General features: G+C 44.9%; 1 protein-coding gene across 2 annotated transcripts in view; it reads left to right on the plus strand.

Annotated features, from left to right (window-relative positions):
• CD53 (CD53 molecule) overlaps positions 1-25,463 on the plus strand; it is a 171,505-nt gene that overhangs the window by 48,768 nt on the left and 97,274 nt on the right. The window contains exon 1 of one of the 2 annotated variants that reach the window (XM_069633564.1): positions 8,279-8,431. The exons of the other annotated variant lie outside the window; for it this stretch is intronic. The gene's annotated coding sequence lies outside the window, so the exon portion shown is untranslated. Of the gene's footprint in view, positions 1-8,278; positions 8,432-25,463 lie in introns of those variants that run through there. 2 annotated transcript variants of the gene reach the window in all.

The following is a 25,463-nucleotide window of genomic DNA, read 5'->3' on the forward strand; positions in this document are numbered from 1 at the left end:
CTCTAATTTCAATAGCCTATCTATTCTCATGATTGGAGCCAATCACTTTGCTATGCTTAATTACTGGTGCTCCTCAACTATTTAAATTTCTTGACAACTTCTGTCCCTCTTCAATATTTGTATTCAACAAACAACATACAGACTAGTCGATATTACACATTAATAAACACTCTGATCCCTTTTTTTCTCTCTCTCGCCTTTACTTTATACCCTATGCAGGGTTTGATAAGTCACCTTACGTAAACCTGTTTATGCGTTATATAATTCTGCTCTACCCCATTGGGATTTGAAATGTCTCCTTCTGAAACTCCCTTGAGCCAGGACTTCTAGGCGCTACCTTTTCTTCACAATATTTCCTATTACTCAAAAATTATCACAATCCCCTTACTATGTACATGAACATGTTTTATTCATTTTCTGTTGCCACTGTCTTTCATAATACATGCCATAATTCATTGATGGCAGGTGTGCTATGCTGACAGTCATGAGAAGACGCCCCTGACAGAAATGAGACCATACTGCAGTTTGTCGCTCACCTTATCTTTTTCAGGCATCTCCCCTGTCTGGCAGCACATCACCATGAAGCCTGGGTCCTTGTACCTGAATCCTATGAAAGATTAGGGGCCCACGTTGGCTGTGCCACTTGAACTGAGGGCCTGGTCCCCATCTTCCATCAAACACCAGGCATCCATGAACATTCCTCAGAGGGAGAGAGAGAGACGAGAAAAAATCAGGCACCTGGGAGTTTCTCAGCAGTCTTTATTAGCTGTTGTTACAAGATATGCTCTGGACAGACTCAAAGACATTTTGCCTTTCCCCTGCTTTTATAGTCTGGTGTGCAGCAAGCCCACATTAATCATAGCTGGCATCCAAAATGTTCTCTGATGCACAAAACTGATAAGCTTATATTAGATTTGGCTAGACACTACTATGACAATTCTTAACGTCTGCCTAGAACCCCTTCATCACATCAGTGTCTACTCTTTATCTGATTTTCGAGGTTCTGCCAAGTTAGTTAGTGCCTTATACTTTGAAGAAATTGATGAACTTTATTATATGGTGCCAAATAATACAGATGGTCTCTCAAAATGATCTGCATGACGCACATTGTGCCCTTCTCATTAAGAACATAGATAATTGTATCCAAGCTTCCCTTGCTTTATCTAGCTTCATCATTACTCTTGTCTGCTTTTCCTACCAAGTTCAAATTTTAACCTCACTAACCAAATTACTTCACTGCAAAGTGCTGCCAAAAGACTATCTCCAATGTATCAGCCTTTGTTGCTTGTCTGAAAACTCTTGGCATGAGTCATAGTCTCTCACCCCTGGAAACCATTTTGTTCTTGAGTTATCCATTTTGAAATATATCTTTGTCGGACACTGTATTTATTCTTCAGAGAGCCATTATTTATTTATTTAAGCATCTCTAACTTTGTATCCCTTATTCATAATATATCTTTATACAGTTATGGTATGTGTATGATATTTAAAACATCATTCACTTCCTGGGTCATCCTAAACCAAATATTTGCAGTGCCATATGCACTTTTTACCTTACATAAAGGCACTATAATCCTGATCTCCGCAATCATAAAACCATTTGATCTGCCTATCATGTTAACTATACACCAGTATGTTCTGAGGTCAATGTTTTCGTACTCCTGCTCTCTATCATACCGCGCTTGATTGAGCGGAGCAAGAGCTATGTGGAGGGTGTAGCAGGTGGGGGCTAGGGGGTGTAACTGTTATGCTGTACTGTTACGAATGCTTTCACAAGAAACATTGTGCGACTGACCTGAAATGAAGCAGGGGCAGCATCAGCTGATTTCTGGAGCAGTAATTGTATCTCGCGGAACATAGCCCAAATAGTATCTGCAGTCCCAGCTAGACTGGTTGTGCGTGTACTCATCGGGCATAACCCCACGGAAATCCCTCCAAGGGAAAAACTCTGATTATAATAGATTAATTTGTTCTTGGTGTAACACCAAGATCCAATGACAATGCGTTTTACTCCGAGGTTGCTGTACTGTCGGAAATGGTGAGTAGAGCGGAGCACGGAATCCACTTGTGCAGTAGAATCAACAGTTTGGAGAATTTAACAGGTAAGTCGAGGAGGATCAGAGCGAGGCAGAAAGCAGAGCATGGGAAGGCGTAGCGAGGCTACCCAAGCCCAGCAGCAAGCAAGGGGGACAGAAGGAGGGGAAGCAGAGAATGCAAGAATACGCAGGAATGGGAAACAACCATCAGTGCTTAAAGGAATGAAGCGACGCACAGGTCTTACCGCAGCAGTTCCATTAGTACAATCCCTCGAAACTTCTGGAGTGATCATTTTGGGTACACTTCTCTTGCAAGCTGGTCTGCTAAGGGAACTTCCTGTAAGTTCATACGTGCTGCCATCTTGAAGGGGCATTAACACCATGCTAATGTGCTTTCCTCCAATGTTGCCATAAAGACCAGGAATAGGTGGGTTTTGTAACAGGGGGGTTGAACAGGTGAGGAGGGGGGCATATACCTTGAAGTTTTGGTGGGTTGGCTGGGTGCTGCAAGACGAGGTGGATGGTTGGGATGATGGGCTGTGCATTGGGGAAGGCTGGGTCAGGGTGTGGTGGGTCTCGTCAGACCTGCTGGTTCTCCAGTGTGTGGCATGGTGTCTAACCTGTGGGAAGGATACATCGGATCATGTGACTGAGTAGAGGGGGCACCTCCAACTGGGTTACAACAGTAGATGTGTACTTACCTGGCTTTGGGGCACCTGGTCAGGGGGAGGAGCGTTTAAGGCCTGGGCAGTAGGTGCTGGTTTTGGGACACCTGGATAGAGGGCAGGGGTGTGTGCCTAAAAGGGGGTACCACAGTACACAATAAAACGCAGTAGCGTCTAGATTTGGGAGATCTGGATAGCAGGAGAAATGGCTGAATGGAGTTGCAACAGTATACAGTAAAACCCAGTAGCACCTAGGTTTGGGACACCTGGATAGCGGGAGAAACGCTTACATGGGGATGCAACAGTAGGCAGTACAACGCAGTAGCACCTAGATTTGGGTGTGAATCATATTTAAGGCCTTCCAATTTAAGGTTCCCGAAGTCTCCCCCACTGAAAGCTTGGTGCTCCGTCCGTGCAGTGTCTGCACACACTTTTGCTTCTGTTTTTCTCTGGTGCTTCATTCTCAGTATTTAGTTGGGGCGAAGTAAACATTTGAAATCAGGAACCAAGTAGTCTGGGTAGATGGCAGAACTTGGCTGGTCCTGCACACCCCTCGGCCTTCATTTTACATTTGACTGTGGGTGTCCATCCAGCAGTTACTGGCCACAGTGGTCTGAATGCCCTGACACACAATCCCCTTCCTTAGTAATGGTTGCAAAGGAAAGGTGCAGATTGGCACCTGGGGGACTTCCTTTACTTAGAGTGGAGTTCAGTTCATATATACCAGAGGGCTTATCTAGGACTTGCACCAGGGGCTAGAACATTGCCCATGGGTGCAAGGATGACGATACCCCAGGATTAAAGTGCATGGCAATGCAAGGGTGGGTGAGAGAGTGGCTGATGCCCACCAGGCACACCTGAACATGCAAGCTGGCATGGGGGTCTTAGGTGGATGAAGGGGCTTAGCACATGTCTTTCATCACCGATCAATTGTCTCCACAGCAATAGGCACTGCCAGAGGCACAGATGCCAACTTCTTCACTTCCGCTCTTGGCCTTTCCTCCCCACCCTGCCTTCGGTGCAGGGGGCTGCTGAGGCAGACCTTCAGACTTCATGGCCGAGCTGCAGGCCCTGGGCAGGGACCTCCTTTGTCCCCATCCCTTGCCTATAGCAGTTACCTGGCTGGCCAGCCAGTACTCAGCGTCACTGTAACAGGAAGCAGAGGAGGAGCGACCGCCATGCTGCTCCGGGGACCTCCACGCTTCTGCCTCTGGAGACATGATAGCGTGCTCTCTGGGCCTTCCCGGGGCGACCACCAATCCTCTGACCCTACCCTAGCAATGGCCTGCAGTCCAGACATGGGGACTACGACCGGGTGTTGTTGGAAAAGAACCCCAGGCCATCATCACTACCTTCTGTAGCACTGCACACTTGTCAGCAATGTTGCCATTGCAAAGTTAAGTGGATCCTCTAGTAGTTGGCAATCCTGGCCAAGGGCCGAGTGTGCCTCCATTGGTTCGTTAGGTCAATGTGTACCTTGTAGCAGGGGGGCACAGGGGCTTTGTTATGCCACTACTTTTTTTGTGCATGGTTTGTTACAAACCCTATACATCTTTAAGAGAAAACAAAAACTTCATACATTGTAAAAGAAAGACAACAGACAAAGAAAGTTAAGCCACTACTTGCGTGCCCTTAATTCTCAAAGCAGACTTGTCAGGTATATGATGGTCTGGTTTAGAGAGGAAAGAACAAACCTCATCACCATTCCTAAAACCCGGAAGGGCCGCGCAGGCGGATCTAGCTTCCCCTTCATTGCCGCGACCCAATGGAACCCCCTACCACCAGGGTTGGATCGGCCCTCGTCCTTTTGACCTGTAGCCGGGCCGAAATCGTCCCTGGGGAGTGGGGTCCAGTTTCTGGCCATGCCTGGGGCGGTTTGGAAAAAAATAAAATTAAAAAAAAAAATACGTTTTCAAAAAACCTTTCATCCTTCTTAGGTCGATAAAGGAGTACCAACACAGGTTGAGTGATATTGTATGCATATTTGTTCTATAAAAAAGAGCTTAAGGTAAGTGCTGTACAATAACATATTATCATTTGGCCTTGGACGTCTGCTTGGATTCACAGTAATTTAGTGTACTAAGGAAACAATGCTATTTGATGCCACTTCCTGTTTTGTCAAGGGGTGAAAGGTCGTGTTTCATCACTTCCCGGGATGTCACTTTGGGGTGGGGTCAAATGACATCACTTCAGAGGTCAAGGGTCGTGCGGTGAGGGGTGTGCCACTTTTTTGAGGGGAGGCCCATTTTTTTTTGTGTGACCGGGCCTATTTCTTGTCCCATTCCAACCCTGACTACCACCGCACCTGAGGAGCACTGAATCGCACACACAGCGTTCCAGAGAGCTATCAAAACTCTGTTGTTTGTATAATGGGGCCTGTCTTGCCTCTGGTGCCTCCTTTTGCTACTTGTCACTGCACCCATGCACTGTTTGGTTTGTGCTCTCTGTAACCCCAGCGCAAAGCCTCCTTACCGGTAACTAAGACACTTTCTTCCAACAGCGCCTCGACGTCCTTGGGCTATAGTGCGCCTTACAGATCCAAAAATAAAAATAAATAAATAAAGAGACTAGCACCCAGCTTGGGCATGTTCCTGACACCTAGCTATGCATGGACACATTGAAGCCAGTGAATTGAGGGGTGATGGTGGTGCTCTGCCCGCATGGGCTCAGGGAATTCATTTGCAGTTATGGGTGTTGAAGGGGCTGCCACTTCAAATGCAGGTTTTACATTGTCACCTCTGTTTAGGGAACAAACGTATAAAGACAGGATTAGAAACCCTTATTTGAAGGGGTTGTGTTTCTATTTGGTGCAGTGAAATGTTTCTAAGGGTCCAAAAAGACCCACCGGCAACATTGCACACCCCCTTGTGCCTGTTTTCTGACAAGAAGAGCAGTTGTCAAGGAAGGAGAGTAGGACATTTTATATTTGAAATAACATCCCACTCATAATCAGGTGTTCACTTGCAAATGCAGCAGTGCCTACCTCCTCCAAAACGCCCCCAACAGTTCACTGCTTCTCAGCAGGGAGTCTGCGTGCGCACAGGAAGGCGCGTGTACCGATTCACTTATGTTAATCTGCGCTGCTGCAGAATGCAGGCGTGCTGTTCGAATTAGTCAGTGCATGCAATCATACAAAACTTTTCCGTGAATCGGGACAGTTTTTTCAGCCTTTTGGCAGTACCCGAGTCCCAGGGCTCAAGTCGAGGGTACACGCGGGTGGTCGCAGTCCCCCCACTTTTTTCAGAAGGCACCTTGATATGCACATTTCTGGTGACGCCACATTCAATTGGTATGTAAATGAGTCCCACACTTTTTTTTCAGGACTTGACCCCTGCTGAGTCTGAAAAGACAGTGGTGTGCAGTGGGATAACATTAGTTCACAGTATAAAGTATGTTGGTGCAGGTGAGTGAGCAGTGAGAGGAGAGCATGTGACGTCTGTTGCATCTGTCCCCTATTGTCCTACACCCAAAGGAAAACCACATAAACACTTCTGCCATTGAAGAACTCATCATCCTTGGCACCACTCCCAATTTGAAAAAATTAGGACCTGACTACTCCACCTTTATAATTGACGGCAACTCCATCAAAGAAGCCAAAGACGTTAAAGCATTAGGTTTTTACCTTGACTCCACACTATCATTCACCAAACAAGTCAATTCCATGGCATCTACGACTGCATATACTTTGTACACTCATTAGAGCTGGCAAAGCGTTCCTCTCTACAGGTAGCTGCTCCACTCTCGCCAGAGCCCTTGTATTGTCCAAATTAGACTACTCTAACGCTCTCTACAGATAGCGCCAGAGGACTTATATTGTCCAAATTAGACTACTCTAACGCTCTCTACAGATAGCTGCTCCACTCTCGCCAGAGTCCTTATATTGCCCAAATTAGACTACTCTAACGCTCTCTACAGATAGCTACTCCACTCTTGCCAGAGCCCTTATATTGTCCAAATTAGACTACTCTAACGCTCTCTACAGATAGCTGCTCCACTCTCTCCAGAGCCTTTGTATTGTCCAAATTAGACTACTCTAACGCTCTCTACAGATAGCTGCTCCACTCTCGCCAGAGCCCTTGTATTGTCCAAATTAGACTACTCTAACGCTCTCTACAGATGTCCAAATTAGACTACTCTAACACTCTCTACAGATAGCTGCTCCACTCTCGCCAGAGCCCTTGTATTGTCCAAATTAGACAACTCTAACGCTCTCTACATTGGCTCTAATAAACACATTACCAGGCAAATTCAAATCCTACAAAACAATACCCTTAGAGCGGCCCTAGGGATTCCCAGGAGAGAACACATCTCCGAACTAAGAAGACAAAACAACTGGCTCACGACAATTGACAAAATACAACTTAAAACTGCTACGCTTACCTACAAATGCCTCAAAAATGCAGCCCCCCTTTACCTTAGCGAACGATTTGGCAGAAAATCCTCTACTCGGCCCATTAGAACTGCGAATGAGAACTGCCTTGCTGTACCCAGAACCAAACTGTCAAAGGTGGGTGGTTGCAGTTTTCCTGCGAAAGCGGCCCAACGATGGAACTCTTTACCCCCCCTCCCTACGAGCAGACCAGCCACTTCCTCATTTCAGGCAGAATCTTGTCAACTGGTTCAGAGCCCATGACTAGTAAGTCAGGATACTGTGCCCTACTCCCTTCACCCCCTTGGCCTCCTTTCAGCTTGTAGGAATTACAAACTGCATCTTACTGCTCTAAATGTACTTCCCGTTTTGATCATTTTCTGTATTGTATCTGACTGTACTCTGCCTCAACTTTACTGTATTTTGCCTGTAACTAAGCAGTGAACCTTCCTGCAACCCTTCTGCACCCTGATACCCTCGGATACAAATGAACAAACAAACAAGACACGTCCAGATCTTTGTGCAACATTACCCTTTAAAGCCCTGTTTATGATCAATGATGTCAGATGAGAGCATTGTAGCCCAAAGAGAGGAAGGCATTTGCCCAGAATCACACGATTTGTTCAAGTTAGCAGCCAGGATTCCAAGTCAAAGTTTCATCATCCATCATTTTAACAATGTATTCACTTGACCACATCCACAACCTGAAGGCCACTCCAGCCAGCAGTTAGAAATGTGGAAACTTTGTTTACCGACTATATTATGTATCCAGTTCCCCACTTTTATTAGAAATATTCCATCAATTTGATATGATTGAAATCCCTCCTATAAGTAGGCACAAGTTTGGTAAGGCTTGACAGTCCATTTTTTTGACAAATCAGCAACAACGTGACACCCACAGTAATAATTCACACTAAAATACAAAGGTCTGACGAAGAGAAAATGGCGCCACTGAAGCCACGTGAGAATCTAGGTTGCAGGCAGTAGCAGAACGTGGTAATGCCCCACTTCTGAACGTCACTATTCAACGTTGAGTTCATTGTCACATGGCAGAACAGCCTTGGAGAGATGTATCGCTCTGCATTACGGCCGATTGATTACTGCGAGCGAGATGATGTAGTGAGCGTGGGCCTGTTCCGCTTCTCTAACTTGACAGTTTCGCCACCAGCTGAGAGGAAATTGAGTAATTTCCTTTTTAACATTTTTGCTGTTTGCCTCTCCGGCGGGCGCCCAATTGCAGAGAATCTTACTGATGGGCTGTTCACAACATTGCGTTTCATCGTTTTCCAGAAGGCTCCACGTTCGTCGCCCGTCGAGTCAGGGACGAAGGAACCAACTTTGCGCCAGGAGCCATTCCAAAGGTAAACGTGGGAAGGGAATATCTGAAAAACAGGCATGGAGGCTGCATCTCTATCTTAAGTTTATTCTAACTCAGGAGGATAGCTCAGGGGCAACCTGCTCTCTTTGGAAGCAAGACGACATAGAGCAACACAGGTTCAATACCCTGTTCTGTGCTTAGAAACCTCTGGGTATTAAGCGCGTTATAAATGACCTATCATATCATTCTTTTACAAGGCAAAACCTACTCTAGTGGTTCAGCTGTTGGATGTGGCTTGAAACGGGAGTGTGGAGTTCTAATCACAGCTACACACACGGCTTTAAGTGAGCTGGGGCTAGCCAGGGTGCAGCCCTGACAATCTCATTAAACTAATCATGAGCCAGGGCTCCCTGGTCCCTACAGAGCACTGAGCCGACTTTCTCCTGTGCACGCATTCTGTTACTGCTCGCAGACGCAGAGCAGTGAGTGCACAGGAGAAATGAGATGGTGAATGCTTGTCTGCAACGATGTAACTCTGTCCATAGCCCCCTTTCATTCGGGAGACTTCGCCATGGCTGCCTTGAGACACAGGTGAACAACAAACCCGCTCTGATTTCTAATTTCAATGGAAGGCACGGCAGATTCAAGGAGCCAGGTCATTGGCAACTTAATTGGTCACTTCACTCCCAGCACCAGTGTGTGACGCTTTTATGACGCGATTAAAACCTGTAAATGTTGCTTTCACTGGGAGACCAGAGCCCAACACCCTTCGAATAAGTTAGGCTCTATATGGAGTCCAGCTTAAATATCGCACTTGCAAAATGGCGCTTAGGTTGCTTGTGATTCTTTTAAGGAACTTTATGCTCGTAGCGTTAGCAATATGCTCCTAGCACTTTTAAACTTGAAGAATCCAAATATCTAAAGCTGCGTGTATTTATCATTATGATAATGATAATGAAGTGTTATTTATATAGAGCGCCTTAATCCAAAGCGCTTTATCAGGCAGCAGTTTAAAGAACAGACAGTGGGCTGGATTAATTTAGATGGGCTTGGCCGCCAGCCTGTCAGATGGTAGGAAATGTGCGTTATTTGTCAAGCTCTTTGACAAATATCAGGAACATGTGCTATTTAGGCAGCTGGCTCCGACGGTTACATTCGCACATTCATATAAATAACAGGCAATCTTGAACCTTGTATTTGAAGACTTTTTTTTCTTCATAAATGTATTGGACCTCATTAGGACCCTGGCGTTGACGGTATGAACGGTACCGCTATGGCACCGGAACCGTTCTTACCGTCCCACCGCATTACGAGTTCTGCTCGTGGGTTCCTGACAGCCTGCCAGGTCTTACCTGGCGGCTGTGTGGCACCCGCAAGCATAACACGTGATGCCGCCGGCACCGGCACATACATGCTCCCCACCCCCATTCTGCCCTATGGGGCAGAGTGGGGATCGGGAGCCCGGCAATACCGCCATCCGCGAATGGGCAATTACCAGCCCATTCATCTCGTAATGGGCTGGTTATTGCCCAATCGCAGGAAGTGGTGCCAGTAGCGAGCATGGCGGTAGCTGTGCCTGCCATACAGGCACGGCTACTGCCATGCTCGAAATGATTGTGTATTAACGGGACAGAAACTGAATACAATAGTATAACATCACATACTATGATATATAACAACTACACTGTGTGATCTTTCCACTCCTTCGAGTATGTCCATTATGATCTCAAGCATTCCTCCATTTAGCCCATATTTTCTGAAGCTTATGGGGCATCCACTTGAGTTGTAGATTGGTTCTTCCAACAACATACATAGGCCAACCTCGGAGCACCATTTACTGGTATTCTGCAATTATTGGCTAACCCACAGCGTAGCAATATTCCGTTTAATCAGGGGGGTTGCTAGGTCTGGAAAAGACCCAGGGCTACGCTGATGCCAGAACTGTCGATTCTGTCCGGCGCTACAACCAAAAGACCAGGCGCTATAGCTCCCTTAGTCCCCCCCCCCTCAATAGCAACGCCTCTGCGTTTAATAATCATTATGGCAGTGGCGAGGAGGAGTTTCTCAAAAGGATTAAAAGAAGAGTTTACCCATATACCCAATTTCAGCAGTTTCGTTTTTTTTTTGGGGATTTCACTTCCCTACGATTCTCTACAGTTTATGTAGGGTTGAGTGCCAACACTTTTGTATCCGAGGGCATTGCAGCAGAATATGAAGGAAAGTGCCATCAGCATTTTTACAGTATAGAGAGTGTGGGTGGAGGGTGCTTCCACACCTGAAAAGTAGTGTTTGTGCATAGTAGGTTCTGTATAGAACTTTAAGTTAGACCAACGGAAGTCAGGACGATATCGCTGCCTCATGGGGAAATATCAGTGCTTCGGTCCATTCCTCAGAATCTAAGGGGGCCAATCTCGACTTCCCATTTGGATTTTAGATTCGACAGTGCCTGTGATGTAAACAATGAAATGACTTGGTATATGGTAGAAGCAGTTTCAGCCTCGCTGTTCCCAGTATCAGGTTGATCTCTAGCGGTGATCGTGGTGGACTATCAGGAAAGTCTGGTGTATGAATGTTCAGGGTGTGGGCGAGTTGGTTGTAGTGATAGAATTCGGATGCGGGTAGGTCTTATATTACTCTAAGTTCATGAAATGATAGAAGGGTCCAGTCCCTCATAACGTCTCCCAGTACATTCATATTTCTTTTTGCCTCTACAACTTGAATGTGCAACCGCGGAAAGGAGAGTAGGATTTTCCCTTCACAGCCCATGCTTTTAGTGACCTCTGCCCTCATTTATGATGACCTATTGTGAGGCTACGGGAAGTGCATATTTACCTCTGCCACCATATAAAATGTGTAATGGTGTGAGGTCACTGGCATGCGCCACCGCCCGGCGCGGGAAGTAGAGCCAAGTGGTCCCGTGGGGTATAAAGAGAGGAGGCGTACGGTGCTCTCTCCTCTCTTTTGACCTGCCTGGGACCGTCGAGCTGCGAAGGCAGCAACTTTTTTGTTTTCCCGCCCACCCACCCTTTTAGAGCAGGGGTTGAGAGGGTGCGTTGCGGTAGGTTGGAGCACATTGCATTGAATTGAGTTATGGGCTCAACCATTTGGTCACTGGAAGCATGGGAAGGGAGATTTAGGGCTTAATTCAAGTTATGGTCCTAGGTTCTGCAAGGAGCGGTGAGGTGTAAGGCCAGGGGCTCATAGAGCGGTCTTCACTGGTCCGTGTAAGGGGGAGAGGGTCTGGTCGGTTTAGGGGGTCACATATTGCCCTCAGGCCCACCCCGGAGTGTTGGCGGCGGATGGCCACTGCAACGCCTCCACGCTCAAGTACGTAATGATGACGTCAGTAATGCTGTAATGATGACGTAGTTGTTGACGTAATAGTTGATGATGTCATGGTCCATCGCATTTTGATGATGTAAGCGATGTAACAATCAATACGGCCTAATGCGTTGCAAAGAATATTCTTGTCTGGTGTACCTCAAGGCTTTGCTGACTGCACTGCCCACTCTGTAGTGTGTGTAGATTTATTCAGCATTGGGTCTAACTAGAGAGCATTACCATTTTATACAGCGTGGCCCTTCCTAACAGATTTATTGGTAATGATTTCCAATGTTTGGTATCTCGTAGGAAATCACTAGCTATCGGTTCCAGGTTATGTTTCAAAAAGTCTAGTTGGTCTTTACAAATGTATATGCCCAAATAGTGAAATGTGTCTTTAACAATCGGGAAATTGCAGTCCAGGGGTATTGCAAGTTTGTCCCTTTGTATTTGAAAAACTTTCGATTTGTGCCAGTTCACTTTCAAACCACTGATTTTCCTATATTCTCCAAGGCTTTGTGTCACCCTCGGACTCGAATCATTGGAATCCCTAGGGAAACCAAGAGGTCATCAGCAAATAGTGCTATTTCATCTTCGTGTCCAGTGCGCCACACAAAGCCGGTCCATGCTGGATTGGATCTCAGCCAAATTGACACAGGTTTGATGGTAAAGGTGAATAGGAGTGGGGAGACTGGACACTCCTGTCTTGTCCCTCTCTCCAAAGGGAATATTCATTAAGATGTTTCATTCATCTTGACCAACACCAATGGTTTATCATATAGCAGTTTGATCCAAGCTATGAATTTGTTGCCAAAAGGCATCCATTTCAGTACCTCCCATAGGAATTGCCACAGTACTGAATCAAAAGCCATCTCAAAACAATATAAAGGTTTGATGGTGTGATTGGATGAGAGAGGCGTAATCTACTGCTTTGTGGAGTTTTCTAATACTCATCCTGGTTTATTAGGTAAAAGCCCACATTAATCCGTGTGGATTATGATAGGCTTAATATGTAGTAGCTGATTGGCCAGGACTTTAGCAAGGATTTTAGAGTCACAATCAATGAGTGAAATTGGCCTTTTCGACGTGCAATCATTAGTCATTAGGGAAGTTTATCTTTCTTGGTTATAAGGACAATAGCCGCTTGTGTTCTTGCATTTTTTTTAAAGTACGCGTATAGGTTTTGCAAACGTATTGATAAGTTTCTTCGAGAGATCAATGTGGAATCCGTTTGGGCCCAGTGTTTTCCTGGATTTGGAAATTTTAGATCACCAAGGTGATCTCCTCTTCTGTGATGTCTTGATCTAATTCGGCCTTTTGTTGTGCAGTAACTTGTGGGTGCTCAATATTAGATAGGATAGTGTGCCTATCCATAATAACTTGATTACGAGGTGATTGGTAAAGTGCCTCATAGTATTTAGCGAATTCAGATATTGACCCTCCTTTCCCGTCATCTAGTTCCCTGATAAACCGCGATTCATCGTCCCGTTTTTTGAGTCAGGTCATTAGTTTCCCTGGTTTTTCTCCCGTATCATAGATTTTTATCCTTTTGTCCCAGTGTACCGGGCGCTCAGTGCCAAGAGTGCGGTTCCAAATTTTTCCCTGGAAGGATTTTATTTGTAATTAATTTGGTATTTGCTGACTCCACCCAGATCTATTAAGGCATGCCCCAAAATGCAGATGATGTGACATTTATTGCCCTCTCTCGATTCGTCATTCTACTTGAGACACGGGCCATCATTATGAGTGAGCCGGTCCGTAAATAAGGGGCCGGTAACAACATTACCGGCACCTTTTCTGGACCGGCTCACTCTGAGTCTGCCGGGAGAGGCTATGAACTACCAACATGCCTGACCTGCCGGTAGTTCACACCCCTACTGGCAGATAAATCATTGAAGCACCGCCACTGTTAACAACAGTGCCGGTGCTTCAGTGTTCCCATTCCCATGGAGTTGTATGGGACTCCAAGGGAATGGGAACGTACCATTCCACCCGTAATATCAAAGTATTACCGGGATACTGGGCAGCGGAAATGGTAAGCCAAGTTACTACCGACAACCTACCAGCAACCTCACAATGAGGGCCACTGTCTACGCAACACAACTGATGTCTACACAACTGAGCCATATTGTGTGATCACAGGGAAATCGTTTTATGTCCTGGTCCCTCACGTTTGATATTGGGATCAAATCAGAAAGGCTTCAAAACCTAGACCATTCAAAATATTGAGTAACATATTGTACAGGGAAACGTGTGGTAATATTGGTTGATTTTTAATATAGTACAGAAAAATATAGGCCCTCATAACATGTTTCCCGGTATCCTGCCGGTAATTTCGGGATACTGGGAAACTTCCTGTACTGTCTCTGCTGCCTGATCGGGCGCAGAGACGATGGTAAGTTCCCGTTCCATGAATCCGATAGGACACCCTGGGATGGGATTACCGGATTTACCAGCACTGGTAGTACCAGTGCTGGTGATTCTGGCATTTATTTGCCAGTAGGGGCCAGATCTACCGACAGGTCAGGCCTGCTGGTAGATCAGTGCCCCCACCGGCACACCTGTGTTTCCTGGTGCAGAAAAAAAGCTGGTGCCGGAATTACCAGCATTTTTACCAGCATTTATTCCAGACTGGGGAACTCCTAATGAGCCCCAAAGTGTTAAAAATACAGATCAATAATCATAATAAATTAAATGTATAGGGAATGAAAATCTTGTTAATAATACAATTCAATTTACCAGGGCAGACCATATCCAATGGGATGATGATGGAGATTTAAAGAGGTGGTTAGAAGGAAGGATTTTACAGCATTCTCTCCATGGTGTATCATTGTACAATGTGGGTTTAAAAGATGGTCAGAAGTTAAGCGTGTGGGGTGGACACACGTTAACAGGTCAAAATGTTGATCTATAGCAGAGGTCTGCAAACTTTGGCTCTACAGATATTTTGGACTACCACTCCCATGATCCCCTTCCATTGGATATGCTTGCAAGGGTTGATGGGATTTGTAGTTTGCAGATGGCTGACATACATTGTACCAATGAATGTTCGTCCGATAGTTTCTACAGTCCATCTTTTATAAATCATATTTTTAAGTGTGCTTCAAGGTTCTTCCTTGTAAATTGGATCACCCTGAGTATTATTGTATTTGTATCCCACTTTTCACCTGTTCAAGTTTACATCTCCTGAACTATGTTAACTTACTCTCCCCCTCCACGACCAGCAGATCCTTTCTTTGGCACTGATGCTTATATTTCAGTGTAGTTGTGCTTTTTGTTTTCTCATAATCCCATGTTTCTCAGGATCACAATTGGTCATTTTTTTATTTTGTTTTCTTTGCGCTTCCAGTGTTTGATAGTCCAGTTAAAGTGTCACACATTTGCCGATCTCCCACTGGAATTGACTGTGTACAGCAGTGGTATGCAACCTTTGGCTCTGCAGATGTTTTGCACTACCCCTCCCATGATCCCTCAACATTGAATACGCTGGCATGGGGGAATGGGAGTTGTAGTTCCTCACATTTTGAGAGCTAGAGGTTGTACATCCCTAGTGTGCATTGTTGAGTATTGCACAACCCATATCTGCATTCAGTCCCTTCTGTGAGTAACACACAGGTATTCCGCAGCACATCACCAGTCATGATATTCAGCCTGCCACATAGTTTTAACAGCATAGGATCCCCAGCAGGGTCCTTGAAAAGAAAGTCTCGCCCACATGAACGGAAAGCAATATGTTCTACACTGAGGTTGTCCAACTCCAAACCTCGAGGGCCGGATCCATGCCGGGTTTTCAGGATACCCCTCTTTAATATTCATGAGCTACATTTGCATACAATGATTCTAAATGTATGGATATCGTTCCTCATGAATATTAATGAGGGATATCCTGAAAACCCTTCAGGATTCCAGCTCTTGAGGCCCAGAGTTGGACAAACCTGTCTAGACTCAAAGGCCCCAGAATAACTAAGAGATTTTTGGCTACTGCTCGTAGCTTAGAGAAACCTTATTTGCTTGGCTCAGGCTACTACCCCAGGATTCTTTTGACTTCAGGACTACCCGTGCCATGCAAAATATACTTGCGTGAAACCACACCCATGCTGTCCATTTGGGCTGCCCCTAAATATGCATATTAATCACATTTCTAATTCTGATTTTTTGCTATGCAAATATTCTGCAATGTACTTGACTAGCTACCTGATAAGCTTTTATGTAATTTACAATACCCCAAAATCAGGTGAGGACCAAGCCATAATACTGAGCCGGTACCAGTTCATTGATTTTGTTTTTACTGTCCATATTAGCAGGTGCTTTAGAAACGCCCCTCCCTCACCCCCTTGCATTTTAATCACTACTTTTGATGTCCAGTGAATTGTATATCACTTCCTTGCTAATCATATTTGATGGAAAATGTAAAGGGCTCGATTTGAATCTCAAGCAGAAACTGGATTTACTGCCCACTTTGGCACTCATTATGACTTTGGCGGTAACAGCTGTGCTAATACCACAAACAGATGTCATACTACCGCCACAAGTAACAGTAATAAATCAGCCAGATTTTACATTTCGTTACTCACTTTTTTCATTGTCCGATAGCACCTCATTGGGATTGCGAGAATTACCGCCAGTGTTAATAGTGAAAATGGGAATCACACAATTTCTGTCGAGAGGAAATACCTCCATGCAAGTATTTCTGGGATGTTATCTTTTAATTAGGCAGACCAAAACAACCGCTACTTCGTTTACCGCCTAATTTATTTGTACTCATTGCCAAACTCTTAATGTTGGCCAGTGACTCAGACTTCATCGACCACAAGGGCTCAGGCCACATATACATAATATCTCACCTCAAGTCCAAGTAGTACCCACTATGTTGCTGCCACTTTAAATGTAGCGCCGCTGCCAGCAAATAATGTGAACGTTCAGGAAAAGTACTACTTGAAAAGAGTGCTGGGAGAGTCCTGTGAAATCGGCTGCCCTACAATGCGAGAACCCATGTCCCAGTAGTGAATGTTGTGGTGGGGAGGGGGTGTGGCGCATGAGATGTAAGAAATGAAAAGAGGGCAGGTGCACGCTCAAAGGAAAGGCCGAAAGAGAACTGACAGGGGGGTTACCAGGAAATCCTGTGGCGATGGTGACTGTCCCTGAAGTAGCCTAAAGGCTTGCAATCTAATGCTGAGGATTAGGTGAAGAGCAGGATCCGAATTGCCTTCCCTTGTGGACATCATGCATGCTGCTTTTTCCACAAAATTATTCAAATGATATTTCAAGAGTGATAAAGATAATGCAGAGTGTTGACACCAGGAGCTGCTACTGATAATGAGCAGAGCAAGAAAGGTGTCCAATTGCACCACAGAAGGATAGCTCAGGGGCAGCGCATTTGTCTTGGAAGCAAAGCAATGCAGCGCAACATAGGTTTGAATCCTGATCCCGCGCTTAGAAACCATTTGCTGGCATTAAGCGCGTTTTAAATGAAAAATGTAATTAATTAATGAAGCAACATAAGGTTGCTAAAATTTGAAGTCCTAAAGCAGAAACGACACGTTAGGGGACAGACATCACAGAAAGATAAACACAATCTTTACATTTGAATGCCATTGGGGCCCAAACCCCACAACGAGATCCCTAGAGTTATTGTTACAGAATTTAATAAAAATAAGGTGAGAGTTACCAGGCAATATGTAGACTTTACAGTAAAATGCATAATCTGATTTAGAAAATCTGTCCTCAGGAGCAAAGAGTATCCACGCTCGATCAGACTGTCAACATGGAACATGGAGACTGCAGGTGAGAAAATGAAAAACTCTCTTTATAGTGAACGGATATGCTGCTTAAAAATACCCCCAGCGCTAACCAAATATGGTCAGGCTTCCTGACCTACTCTTCAGTAGACAAACTTCCAGCTCTCTCTTTCAGACTTGCCACTAAATTACACAATGAGAACCTCAGAAATGAATCTTCAAAATAACCGCGTCGTAAAAATATGAAAATGTGCTTTCTCCATCGTCATTCCCAAACTTGCATTCATTAAGCAAGTTTCCTCCTACTGGGCAGGGAGGATAGCTCAGGGGCAACACATTTGTCTTGGAAGCAAGACAACGCAGAGCAACACAGGTTCGAATTCCGGTCCCATGCTAAGAAACTGGTCACCGGTATTAAGTGCGTTATAACCGATTATAAAAGATTGATTTTTAATGGACCTATTTGTCAGTAGCTGATGAAGGAGATCAGCCAAAACCCCTAAAAATGATGTACACCTCATCACAAAGAACACCAACACAGAACATCAGTTTCACACTATAAAACATACTTAAGGCAATGCTGTTAAGTCACAGTGAATGTCAAATTTGAAATCATCTAACATGGGGTCTTTCACAGTTCACAGGTAATTTCCAAAGAAAGAGTCCAGACATCCACTGGAGCTCGCAGAGCCATGCCTCTGAGGTTTTTCAGTTTAGAATCTAGGATTCAATTTACAAAGAGGCAAAGATCTTAGGTGTTGGGATACAGGGGGCCGCGATTAGGGTTCTAGGATTTCAAAGGTCAATACATGAAAGAGTGGTTTTGTATGAGTGGTGGTCCTCTGCAGAGTACCCAACTCCAGATGTTACAGTTCACATCCAGAGAGTCAATTGCCCCAGTTGACCTTATATGCTAAACCCCTAGGTCCAATACCCAGTGGCAACATTCCAGTTGTCTTAATTCGGAAGATACAGGGTCTAGTAAGAAAACGGAATTATCACAGGTGGACTGCAGGAAGTGGGACAGAAGAAGAAACACACCTTCCACGGTACACACTTTGACTCCAGAGCCCATCATCAAATAGCTGCCCTGAATGGCTGGATCGCCTAAATGTGCCAAAAAGATGAATATGCCAAGTCCTCGATATGGGCACATGGCTGTAGCTTGTCAGGTCTTCCTAGAGTGCCGATCAGCTACGAAACCCAAGACCTAAATGCCATGCCAACTGGCATGGTCAGGAGAATATGTACAGTGAGATGTTAGTGTCAGTAAAGACTGGCGGGGTCCAACGTTCACTAGTTCTTTCTGGCGATGAACTGGTTAGGGCAAGTGGGGGTATATAATGCCCAGCATTGTCGAAAATCACCCAGAAGGATGAGCCAGTGACCAACAGAGTCTATTGATGACTGTTGAGCATTAACATCCTGACATGACCAGCAGAGTTCAATGATGCCCAGGTGGAAGCCACCAATTTCCACAGTGTCTAGGTTTTTTCCATGCTGGTCCAGGCAGGATCAGGGGCCCAGAAGAGATGCTGTGCCAGTCTCAGTGTTCACGCATCAGAGCTGGGTACAAACCCTGCTTATTTACTAATATGTGTTCAGTGAGAGGGGAACATTTCCTAGACCACGGTTCTCCAAGCGGTGCTTCTGCAGATGTTTTGGACTATAACTCCCATCAGCCCTACCCAGCACAGTCGATGATGAGGGATCATGGGAGGCAGAGTCCAAAACATATGGAAAGCCACAGGTTGTAAACCCATGTCCTAGACCTTCAGGCAAATTATGCAAATTGAGACTTGACAAACCTAAACTATGCATTCTGACCTGGGATACTAACCCAAAGCAAAAGAGCAGGACATTTTAATTGTTAATGCCTGCAAATGCCTATTGCGATGATTGCAAACCACTGGAGGGTTAGGGGTTCTTGCACTGGGTAAAGGCCTCCCTTCAGTCTGTACCCTCTCATGGGCAGAATTAAAGGGGTCACTTACATGGGGTGAAGAGCTGCTCCCTCTCCCCCATCCCCATAAAGGAGGAACTGCAAAGACGTGCACTGATACCACGAACACGCAGATGAAGCTATGCTCTAACTCACTCTTCACGGGTTCCATGTGTTAATATCCCCGCAAAAATATTGCGATACAAAATATCACCATATTTTTGCGGCGATATTGAGGCATGGACCCTGCGGGGGACACCCCCGAAACCCCTGCATTATTTTTAAATGTGCAGGGGACACCCCCGCAACCCCTACTCCCACAAATTATCCCCCCCAAAAATATCACCTATGGCGTTACAGACAACCATATATAAAGTGGGATGTATCAACCCACTCAACCAAGCCCTGCAACATCACTGTGCATTGCTGGCAGCAGAAACATCATAATGGCCACTGGAAAGCATGCTGCTCGCTAGAAATCACCAGAAATTGCGCAGTGAAAACCTGAAAAATAGGACACCATCCACTTTTGAAACAGCAATGCTGATTGAAAAAGAAACACAGGGCTGTTTGAAAATCAGTTTTCTTGATTGTCAAAAATTGCTAAAATCATGGCTCACAAATCACCTAAAAGATCCAACCTCTTTGTTGGGTGTTCCGCATCATTTACTGCAAGAATCCACATCAATACAATGTCAGCAAGAATCATATGTTCTCAGAACAAAATACGATTTTAAAGATACTTGATGGAAAGACAGCTGTCAAAATGGGTGTAGTACCGTTACTCGCCTCTGTCAGGTGTTGGTGATTTATAATTCTTACAGGAGAACTGGTGTTTCAGAAGTTAAATATGCCAAAGAAGAGAATTCCATCAAAATGCCATATAAGGGTGCCACACAGTGATTTCATGTTGAAAAAGACGATTTAAAGATATGTTGCTTATTTTAAGTTTATAAATGTTATTATTTTCACAAGGAACTGTGTTACAATTGATCATAAAGTAACCTGATGCAGTTAAAACGCCAAAAGGCTTGCTTCCCCTGAGAACCCTTAACACCTTGTCATTCCCACCAGAAGGAGGATGTCGCATTGGCATGCTAATCAAAAAAGGGAGGAGATTTTCTCTGCAGCCAGAGAAAGGAACAACAGATTCCTTGGACTGAATGGGAATGCTAATTTGGGGTGTAACTGACCACAAACTGTTGGCAGGAAACAAGACATGTGACCCTCTGAGTCAGCCCAGCTCTAGGAAGCAGACCAGACTGAGATGTGAATTGAATTGAAAGCAAATGTATGTTTTATATAAATGCTTATAACAAATTGTACCAAGCTGACAAAAATGGGAAACTTTGAGGTTCTTAAAATGAAAAATTCTCTCACAATTTAAGACTAAGCTGGACGCCGTGTGATGTTCTTAGACCAAACCCCGGAATGTATTCATATTATAGCTGCTGTGTTGTTGCTATGAACATAAGAAATTACAGTAAAATGCTCAAAGAGGATATGCATGTATGTCTAAAATGTGGTGCAGAAAGAATATTGGGAAACCCACCAAAAGTGCAAAAAGTGGTCATTTCTGAACCTAAACTCTGAGTAAGAGGAGAGTTAAACAGAAATGCATCTTAATTAATCTGGCATGTAATTTATGTAATATTAACAAGTGGTATATATTGTAAATATTTGTTTCATGGAAAATAGGATATCCTGTACAGACACAAAGGGGAGGTTTTTTCCCTAAGCCATAAAGATGACACAGGATGACACGATGATCCTTTCTCCAGTAAGGGGACAGGGAATCCTCTAACCTATCAAATCCTTAGAGGGTTGGCATGTAGAATCAGCCTCCCCACTCACTTTGAAAATACATAAATAGAGACTGTTTAGGACAGTTAGGACACACACACTTTTTCACTACTCAACTATTCTTGGCAAAGCACCCTGCAGGAAGACTCCAGACTCCAGATAGATCCAGAGGCCAGACTCTAGAACCAAACTCTAGAACTTTGAAGCCGAGAGGCCTAATTCACAGTCTGAACCCTTCTCAGCAGGCCTGCAGAATCTAGCAACCTGATTCTAACCCCTAAACTTCCACGGGGCCTAACCAAACCATTCAACAGCCGGGCTGAGCTGTTCTATTCTAGCCAAGAACCCTGTGCTAGAACCAATGTCTAGAACCAGAAAGCAGAGCTGTATCCAGAACCCATCAGATCCAGTCCAAGAGGCCACCCCGACCGCCGTGCAATGCTGAGAGCAGAACCCAGAGTGCCTGAGACCTGTCCGGTGGCAAGTGAAGCCAAACCCCTGACCAGATCTGTGGCGGGCCCATTCCATTCCGAAGCCTAGGAGTGAGTATCTAGTCTAGAACTGTGCATAGTCATCTCTTAGTTTGAAGTAATCTTATTCCAACCATCTCAACCTGTCCAGAACTGCATTACAGAATATCCTTTATCTATCCTAAATTCTTCTCTCCTCCACATAATTCTTGATCATTGTAGCAATAACCATCTTTGCGCTGATATTTCCTGAAGAGGCACAAGTGTTTTGACGGACAGAGAACAGAGCGGTGGCACTGCGGTTCTGGTGGCTGCCCGTTGAGTGTCTTGCTTCTTCATAGCCCCTTAGTTTAAGTCCATATTGGTTCCGAAACTTTAAAGCGCATCTGTCATTTTGAAATCTTGACTTTATTTCTGAAAAATCTACCTTCACAAAAGCATCCGTAACTTTTGAACCGCACGTCCTAGAACCGAAATCTAACTGTCATTTTGAAGCTGCAATCCTAAGCTTTCCACCAGACCACCTAATATGACATTCCAATTCAGTATAATCTTTCCGTAATCGCGTTTCACGCACGCAGAAAAGCTGCCACGAATTGCAATTTAGCTCCATTTCACCACATGTCAAAATAGCTGTTTCTTGTTTTCAACTGCTGAAATTATTTCCAATCTGATAATCCTTCATGAATCATTGCTAGTGTTGACCTGTACCAATCCAAGTAATTCTCACTAGCGCTGAATCTCTTTTAGTGAATTAAAATCATTTTAGCATATTTTTCCACCCATTTCAATCACATTCAAAAGCATTTTTGCCTGTTTTGAAATCATACCTGTTTTCTCTAAGCTTGCTGAGGGGAACTGGAATTGAACTGCATTATTGATTGTATTCCTGAAACCTGTGTGCCCTCATTTCCATCTCTTCATATTGCATAGTGGGGGGCGTGAGTAGTCACAGGGGAAAAAGTTATCATATTGTCTTTTGATTTAAACCATATCAAGTTTACCTCTGTGTTGCATTCTTTTCCATCCTTGCATTTCCTTGAACCTTAAAAGTATTCTCTGTTACCTTATTCTTCCATTCCTACTCCTAACTGATTAAAGAGATTGTTGATATGGTAATATTACCCATTGCTGATTACCGTTCATATTCATAAGTGTGCTATTTAGATATTATTTTATTCATACAAGTGTGATATATATATATTGTTCAATTCTTCAAATAAACCTTTTAACTTGCAAAACAAACATACTTCTTGGCTCAGTGAGGTCGGGGCGATTCAAAGAGTGTGGCGTTATATAAGGGTTCATCATCCAGATTCAAAGAACTTTGACATAAAAATATATATATAAGGGCTTCAATTGGGCATCCCATACTAAGCATTGATTTAGTTGGAGTGCTGGATTGAAGTCACTTACAGATTGGGGGCTCGTCAGCCGGTACTTCTGGGTTAGAACTACCACTTGTGCAGTTTAATACAGTGTGCTAACTAATAGGATACATAAATCCTGTTGGGCTACCACGCTGTGTTACGCTGTAAAAGCACCCCTCAAAAGGAAACGGTCTGTTTTGAAAAATAAAATAAAAAACCTCTGTAAGTCAGGAAGGAAATCAATTTCCAGAATGGGTACATTGGTAGACATCAAGATAGCTAAAGAGCACCTCTTACATAAGCTATTTGTGAGAGGTGAGTGGACTGAGCAGGACCAGAATTCGTGGTTGCAGGCGATCACACAATAGGTCACTGCAACTGGTTTAGATAACTGGAGAGATCAGGGTCCCTTACATGTGGCCTGAGTGAACTATATATGGCCCCTAAGGCCAAGGATGAGCACAACAAGATTGCCAGGGTAGCGGCATTTTTATATTTATCTATGGGAGCCATACAGAACAAATGTGCTGAAGGCTAAGATCTGGCAAGTAGGCAACTGATGGTATTAGAGAATGCCCAATCTGATCTGGACTCTTCTGAGCAGAGGTTGCAGAAGAGCCAGGAGGCAGAAAACGAAAGTAGGCAGTATTTGGTTAAAATCAAAGAGGATATGGGTCTCCTGCAACAAGAAAGGGCAGACCAGGATACCAGAATTCTGGCCTTGCAGAAGCAGTATCAAGAAGGCTTGGACTCCCTACTGCAGAGCCAGAAAAAGCTGGAGCAACAACTGGATTTCAATAGGGTATGCGCAGAGCAGGTAGTCACCCTGCAAAGCCACCTAGATAGAGAAAAGGCAGAGTGCAACAAATTATTTCTGAAAGTCCTGGACACCCAGGCAGAATTTGAGGAAGAGCGCCAGAAAGCTGGCGCCCTTCAAAGGCAGAGGGACGACCTGGCGGCACAAAGGCAGGCTCTTGCGCAGGAAAGGGATACTTTAGGCCAGGAAGTCTGTCACTTAAGAAGAAAATCACCTGGCCCTCCAGGGACTGGGTGACCTCCAAAAAGAGCATCAAAACTTGTTAGAGCACACCATGAGGGCAGAAGATGCTCTGGCAAGAAAGGAACAGGTCAGTAGGGACGGGACTCAGGAGGTAACCCTCCTGCAGCAAAGACTGGCTAAGTACTCCAGGACCAACCAGGAAGCACACAGAGAGAATGAGGCTCTCTTTCAGCACAATGATAGACCCCAGCGACAGGTAGCCATGCAAGAGAGACTGATAGAGTCTAGTAAGGCCTTGATTGAAGAACTGAAAGCTCAGGCTCTTGCATGGCAACAGGGAGCAGGGTCTGATAGAGATGAGGTTAGCTGGGAAAGGGAAACACCTGAGCATAACCTCAGGAATCCTAGTACCAGAGGCCTCCATCTCTCCCAGTCCCTGGACTCTGCCACCCCCATGTCCCCTGGCGCACATGAGCCCAGGGATACGGGAATGGCAGATTACTATCCAGTCAGAAGTATAGGGCACATAGGCCAGTACCTCCCAGGAATGGATGGGCGGGCATCGGGTATGGGCATCCAAGTACAGTGCAATTTAGTGGGGAACCCCAGGAGAGTAGGCCCACTAAGGGCATCCTGAAAACCTCTGCCCTGTTAGGTCAGTGGGGGGGGGGTACCCATCAAATCCTGGGAGCAAGGAGGAATCAGAAGACTCCTCTGAGCGTCCAAGGACACAAGAGACTAGGTCCCCACATTCTGCCAGCCATTCCCAGGCTCACAGAATCTGGAAAAACCTGGAAGATCAGACGGGCACCTCTGGGAGCAGTGTCTCTGAGTCAGAGGATGAATGGACCAGGGTTACCTGAACAAAGAAGGCCAGTAAGGGAAAAAGAGCCTTGCTTAAGGACCCCTTAAAACAGATTAAGGCAATAAGGAGTGTCATCACCCCTTATCACAAGAACGCCAATTATTCTGTGTGGGAACACTTAGAGCTCTTTGAGCAAATGATGGAGACTTTCCATTTGAAAGACAGCAGTAGCTGCATTCAGTAGGTCAAATGGACATTCTCCCCAGAATACTCCAGTTTCTTTGCGGGGCTGGAGGGCCAAAATCATTCAAGATGGTCCACATACAGGGCGGCCATCTTAAAGCACTTTTCTGTTCATAGAAATCCCCAAGAGGCTCACAAGGCAGCCTACAATTTACAATTGTGGGGTGGATCAGGCCCCACAAGAATTTGTGCAGGAGTTGAAGCGCGCTTTTGCGCAGACTACCAAATGGGTGCGCAAGGACAGTAAAGAATTTGCTAATACGTTTTTCCATGCGCTGCCGAAATACATCATGACCAAGCTAGTGAGAGATTTTCATGAGAAAAGGTCACTAGACTGGGTCATTGAACAGGCCACCAGAATCAATGAGGTGCAGAAGCCCATA

Source organism: Ambystoma mexicanum, chromosome 13 (assembly GCF_040938575.1).
Source record: "Ambystoma mexicanum isolate Mex_15411 chromosome 13, UKY_AmexF1_1, whole genome shotgun sequence".
Lineage (NCBI taxonomy): Eukaryota > Metazoa > Chordata > Amphibia > Caudata > Ambystomatidae > Ambystoma > Ambystoma mexicanum.